Raw genomic sequence first — 6,328 nt, forward strand, 5'->3', positions numbered from 1 at the left:
CCCGACTTTGAGACTTGTAAGCCGGGTAGCTCAGCCGGGTTTGACCCGGCGGTTCTGCCGACGGTCTCGTCTTCGAGGCGGGTGCCTCCCCGTGTACAGGCCGATTTTCATGCATTTCGTACCGTGGGAAGCGGTCCAAAAGGGGATGGGAGTGAACGTGACTGCTCATACCGACTTTGGCGCTTCCGAGCCGGGTAGCTCAGCCGGGTTTGACCCGCGGTTCTGCCGACGGTCTCGCCTTCGAGGGGGGAGCGTCCCCCGTGTTCAGGCCGAATCTTGTGCATTTCGAACCGTGGGAAGTTGCCCAAAAGTCGATGGGAGTGAATGTGACTTGCTCAACCCGACTTTGAGACTTGTAAGCCGGGTAGCTCAGCCGGGTTTGACCCGGCGGTTCTGCCGACGGTCTCGTCTTCGAGGCGGATGCCACCCCCGTGTACAGGCCGATTTTCGTGCATTTCCAACCGTGGGAAGTGGTCTAAAAGTCGATGGGAGTGAACGTGACTGCTCAACCCGACTCTGAGGCTTCTAACCCGGGTAGCTCGGCCGGGTTTGACCCCGGCGGTTCTGCCGACGGTCTCGTCTTCGAGGCGGGTGCCTCCCCCGTGTACAGGCCGATTTTCGTGCATTTCGAACCGTGGGAAGTGGTCTAAAAGTCGATGGGAGTGAACGTGACTGCTCAACCCGACTTTGAGACTTGTAAGCCGGGTAGCTCAGCCAGGTTTGACCCGGCGGTTCTGCCGACGGTCTCGCCTTCGAGGGCGGACCCTCCCCCGTGTACAGGCCGGTTTTCGTGCATTTCGAACCGTGGGAAGTGATCCAAAAGGGAATGGGGGGTGAACGTGACTGCCCAACCCGGCTTTGAGACTTGTAAGCCGGGTAGCTCAGCCGGGTTGGACCCGGCGGTTCTGCCGACGGTCTCGACTTCGAGGCGGGGTGCCTCCCCCGTGTACAGGCCGATTTTCATGCATTTGCAACGGTGGGAAGTTGCCCAAAAGTCGATGGGAGTGAATGTGACTGCTCAACCCGACTTCGAGACTTGTAAGCCGGGTAGCTCAGCCGGGTTTGACCCGGCGGTTCTGCCGACGGTCTCGCCTTCGAGGGGGGAGCCTCCCCCGTGTACAGGCCGATTTTCGTGCATTTCCAACGGTGGGAAGAGGTTCAAAAGGGGATGGGAGTGAATGTGACTGCTCAACCCGACTTTGGCGCTTCCGAGCCGGGTAGCTCAGCGGGTTTGACCCGGCGGGTCTGCCGACGGTCTCGTCTTCGAGGCGGGTGCCTCCCCCGTATACAGGCCGATTTTCATGCATTTCGAACCGTGGGAAGTGGTCCAAAAGGGAATGGGGGGTGGACGTGTCTGCTCATACCGACTTTGAGACTTGTAAGCCGGGTAGCTCAGCCGGTTTGTTCCGGCGGTTCTGCCGACGGTCTCGTCTTCGAGGCGGGTGCCTCCCCCGTGTACAGGCCGATTTTCGTGCATTTCGAACCGTGGGAAGTGGTCCAAAAGGGGATGGGAGTGAATGTGACTGCTCAACCCGACTTTGGCGCTTCCGAGCCGGGTAGCTCAGCCGGGTTTGACCCGGCGGGTCTGCCGACGGTCTCGTCTTCGAGGCGGGTGCCTCCCCCGTATACAGGCCGATTTTTCATGCATTTCGAACCGTGGGAAGTGGTCCAAAAGGGAATGGGGGTGGACGTGTCTGCTCATACCGACTTTGAGACTTGTAAGCCGGGTAGCTCAGCCGGGTTTGATCCTGCGGTTCTGCCGACGGTCTCGCCTTCGAGGGGGGGAGCCTCCCCGTGTTCAGTCCGATTTCCATGCATTTCCAACCGTGGGAAGTTGCCCAAAAGGGGATGGGAGTGAATGTGACTGCTCAACCCGACTTTGGCGCTTCCGAGCCGGTTAGCACAGCCGGGTTTGACCCGGCGGTTCTGCCGACAGTCTCCTCTTCGAGGCGGGTGCCTCCCCCGTGTACAGGCGATTTCCGTGCATTTCGAACCGTGGGAAGTGGTCCAAACGTCGATGGGAGTGAATGTGACTGCTCAACCCGACTTTGGCGCTTCCGAGCCGGGTAGCTCAGCCGGGTTTGACCCGGCGGTTCTGCCGACGGTCTCGTCTTCGAGGCGGGTGCCTCCCCCGTGTACAGGCCGATTTTCATGCATTTGGAACCGTGGGAAGTGGTCCAAAAGGGAATGGGGGGTGGACGTGACTGCTCATACCGACTTTGAGACTTGTAAGCCGGGTAGCTCGGCCGGGTTTGACCCGGGCGGTTCTGCCGACGGTCTCGCCTTCGAGGGGGGAGCCTCCCCCGTGTTCAGTCCGATTTTCGTGCATTTCCCACGGTGGAAATGGTATCTTTCATTACGGGGACAAGGGTCTGAAGCGGTGAAGTCAGTAACCGGCATAGTTAAGGAAAGGGTTCGAATTTTCTCAACAGTACGAAAAAAGTGAGCAGGGAAGCTAGAGAAGGTGTCAGTGAGTCCCAAACGAGTGAACCGCAAAACTTAGGGGAAATGCCCGAAAGCGTTTTAAAGGGTGAAATCGGGAACGAGGAAATGATGGGGAAAGTGCCTGAAAGTGCTAAATGAGTAAACAGAAAAACGAAGAAAAATGTTTGAAAAGAAGAAGTGAGTAACCAGGAAAACTTAGAAAAATGTTCAAAACGAAGAAATCAGTAACCAGGAAAACTTAGAAAAATGATCAAAAAGAAGAAATGAGTAACCAGGAAAACTTAGAAAAATGTTTAAAAAGAAGAAATCAGTAACCAGGAAAACTTAGGAAAATGTTTAAAAAGAAGAAATCAGTAACCAGAAAAACTGCGAAAAATGTTTAAAAAGAAGAAATGAGTAACCAGAAAAACTTAGAAAAATGTTTAAAAAGAAGAAATCAGTAACCAGGAAAACTTAGAAAAATGTTTAAAAAGAAGAAATCAGTAACCAGGAAAACTTAGAAAAATGTTTAAAAAGAAGAAATCAGTAACCAGGAAAACTTAGAAAAATGTTATAAAAGAAGAAGTGAGTAACCAGAAAAACTTAGAAAAATGTTTAAAAAGAAGAAATCAGTAACCAGAAAAACTGCGAAAAATGTTTAAAAAGAAGAAATCAGTAACCAGACAAACTGCGAAAAATGTTTAAAAAGAAGAAATCAGTAACCAGGAAAACTTAGAAAAATGTTTAAAAAGAAGAAGTGAGTAACCAGAAAAACTTAGAAAAATGTTTAAAAAGAAGAAATCAGTAACCAGAAAAACTTAGAAAAATGTTTAAAAAGAAGAAATCAGTAACCAGAAAAACTGCGAAAAATGTTTAAAAGAAGAAATCAGTAACCAGGAAAACTTAGAAAAATGTTTAAAAAGAAGAAATCAGTAACCAGAAAAACTGCGAAAAATGTTTAAAAAGAAGAAATCAGTAACCAGGAAAACTTAGAAAAATGTTTAAAAAGAAGAAATCAGTAACCAGAAAAACTTAGAAAAATGTTTAAAAAGAAGAAATGAGTAACCAGGAAAAACTTAGAAAAATGTTTAAAAAGAAGAAATCAGTAACCAGAAAAACGGCGAAAAATGTTTAAAAAGAAGAAATCAGTAACAGAAAAACTTAGAAAAATGTTTAAAAAGAAGAAGTGAGTAACCAGAAAAACTTAGAAAAATGTTTAAAAAGAAGAAATGAGTAACCAGAAAAACTTAGAAAAATGTTTTAAAAAGAAGAAATCAGTAACCAGAAAAACTTAGAAAAATGTTTAAAAAGAAGAAATGAGTAACCAGAAAAACTTAGAAAAATGCTTAAAAAGAAGAAATCAGTAACCAGAAAAACGGCGAAAAATGTTTAAAAAGAAGAAATCAGTAACCAGAAAAACGGCGAAAAATGTTTAAAAAGAAGAAATCAGTAACCAGACAAACTGCGAAAAAATGTTTAAAAGAGAAGAAATCAGTAACCAGAAAAACTGCGAAAAATGTTTAAAAAGAAGAAATCAGTAACCAGGAAAACTTAGAAAAATGTTTAAAAAGAAGAAATGAGTAACCAGGAAAACTTAGAAAAATGTTTAAAAAGAAGAAATGAGGTAACCAGGAAAACTTAGAAAAATGTTTAAAAAGAAGAAATCAGTAACCAGAAAAACTTAGAAAAATGTTTAAAAAGAAGAAATCAGTAACCAGAAAAACTTAGAAAAATGTTTAAAAAGAAGAAATGAGTAACCAGAAAAACTTAGAAAAATGTTTAAAAAGAAGAAATCAGTAACCAGAAAAAACGGCGAAAAATGTTTAAAAAGAAGAAGTGAGTAACCAGAAAAACTTAGAAAAATGTTTAAAAAGAAGAAATGAGTAACCAGAAAAACTTAGAAAAATGTTTAAAAAGAAGAAATCAGTAACCAGAAAAACTTAGAAAAATGTTTAAAAAGAAGAAATGAGTAACCAGAAAAACTTAGAAAAATGTTTAAAAAGAAGAAATCAGTAACCAGAAAAACGGCGAAAAATGTTTAAAAAGAAGAAATCAGTAACCAGAAAAACGGCGAAAAATGTTTAAAAAGAAGAAATCAGTAACCAGACAAACTGCGAAAAATGTTTAAAAAGAAGAAATCAGTAACCAGAAAAACTTAGAAAAATGTTTAAAAAGAAGAAATCAGTAACCAGGAAAACTTGGAAAAAAACACTTAGAAAAATTTTCAGCAAAGTGTGAAAAATATTCTAAGTGTCAGCGGAGGAAAATGCTGCAGCATCGGGAAAGATTCGCAAACTTACACCGAACATGTGCTCCGAAGTGCCGGAGGAATTGGGTGAATTGAGCCCGGCAAATGGCCAGCTGTCGTTTTGTGCCTGCAGCCCGAAAACTTTAACTTTGTCTGTCGCGGAAGTCCGGACCGAGAAAAATCCAAACGGTTTTGACCGGACCGAGTTCCAGACCGATGCAGTCAAATTTGGAATTCAGACCCATTCAGTGCCACTTGTAGTTTTTCCGCAGTGAGGTTGGCGGGGTACCCGGAGATATATGGGAACACGATTTTTAGAACAAAATGGCGGCGCGGGACCGTTCTGAAAGGCATCCGAAAAACGGTTCCACGGGCATAGCACTTTAATGACAGGTATGAGTGCATGCGGAGAGCTCTTGGAAGTCGAATTTTTGACACTTTGTCAATTTTTTGACAGATTTGACAAACTCTTTCTGTCTGTTCTAAGAGTCAGTCAGAGACTTGTGCGGCGGTCTTTTGACACTATTGGAGGGCGGGCAAACCCCACGTTGACTCCGGCCGTCCCTCCACAGGCGCTCGTGTCCAAAATGAAGGCGAGAGACGCGAGTGGCCTGGTTCCCTTGGGTGTTGCCAAGAAGGCTGCGGGCTGACCGTTGCCTGAGCACTCCCTAAAGCCTCTTGTGATGAGAGCAGACCTCGCCTGCCGCACGACCGGCTCTGGGAGTCGTTGGGCCGCTATTTGTGAATAGTCTGGTCCTCCTCTGCCACCCGGACAAGCGCGATGGCTCTGCCGCCCTGCGGTGCTCGTCACCCAGGTTTGGGGAACACGATACTCGTAACAAAAATAAAAGGCGGCTCGGGACCTGCAGGCGAAAGGGGTCCCGTGGTGCTAAGCACGTCGACTTCGGGTCTCGGTGCAAGCCGGAGAGCTCACGGAAGTCTAAAGTTTTCGGCACGTGGTCGAATCTTTTCAAAGGCTTACCCGGCTCTTTCCGTCCATTCTGAGAGTAAGTCAGAGGCCGGTGCGGAGGTCTCTTGACAATCGGAGGGGGGTGGTGGCCCTCCGCAGGCGCTCGTGTCGAAAATGAAGGCGAGAGACGCGAGTGGCCTGGTTCCCCTGGGTGTTGCCAGGAAGGCTGCGGGCTGACCCTTGCCTGAGCACTCCCTAAAGCCTCTTGTGATGAGAGCAGACCTCGCGCGCCGCACGACCGGCTCTGGGAGTCGTTGGGCCGCTATCTGTGAATAGTCTGGTCCTCCTCTGCCACCCGGCCAAGTGCGATGGCTCTGCCGCCCTGCGGTGCTCGTCACGCAGGTATGGGGCACACGATGCTCGTAACAGCAAATAAAGGCGGCTCGGGACCTGCAGGCGAAAGGGGTCCCGTGGTGCTTAGCACGTCGACTTCGGGTCTCGGTGCAAGCCGGAGAGCTCACGGAAGTCTAAAGTTTTCGGCACGTGGTCGAATCTTTTGAAAGGCTTACCCGGCTCTTTCCGTCCATTCTGAGAGTCAGTCAGAGGCCGGTGCGGCGGTCTATTGACGACCGGAGGCTCCCATGGGTGTTGCGATGAGGGTGGAGGGCACAGAACCTTGCCTTAGCACTCCCTAATAAAGCCTCTTGTGAAGAGAGCAGACCTCGCGCGCCGCACGACCGGCTCTG

Source organism: Chiloscyllium punctatum, unplaced genomic scaffold (genome assembly GCF_047496795.1).
Source record: "Chiloscyllium punctatum isolate Juve2018m unplaced genomic scaffold, sChiPun1.3 scaffold_1601, whole genome shotgun sequence".
Classification (NCBI taxonomy): Eukaryota; Metazoa; Chordata; class Chondrichthyes; order Orectolobiformes; family Hemiscylliidae; genus Chiloscyllium; species Chiloscyllium punctatum.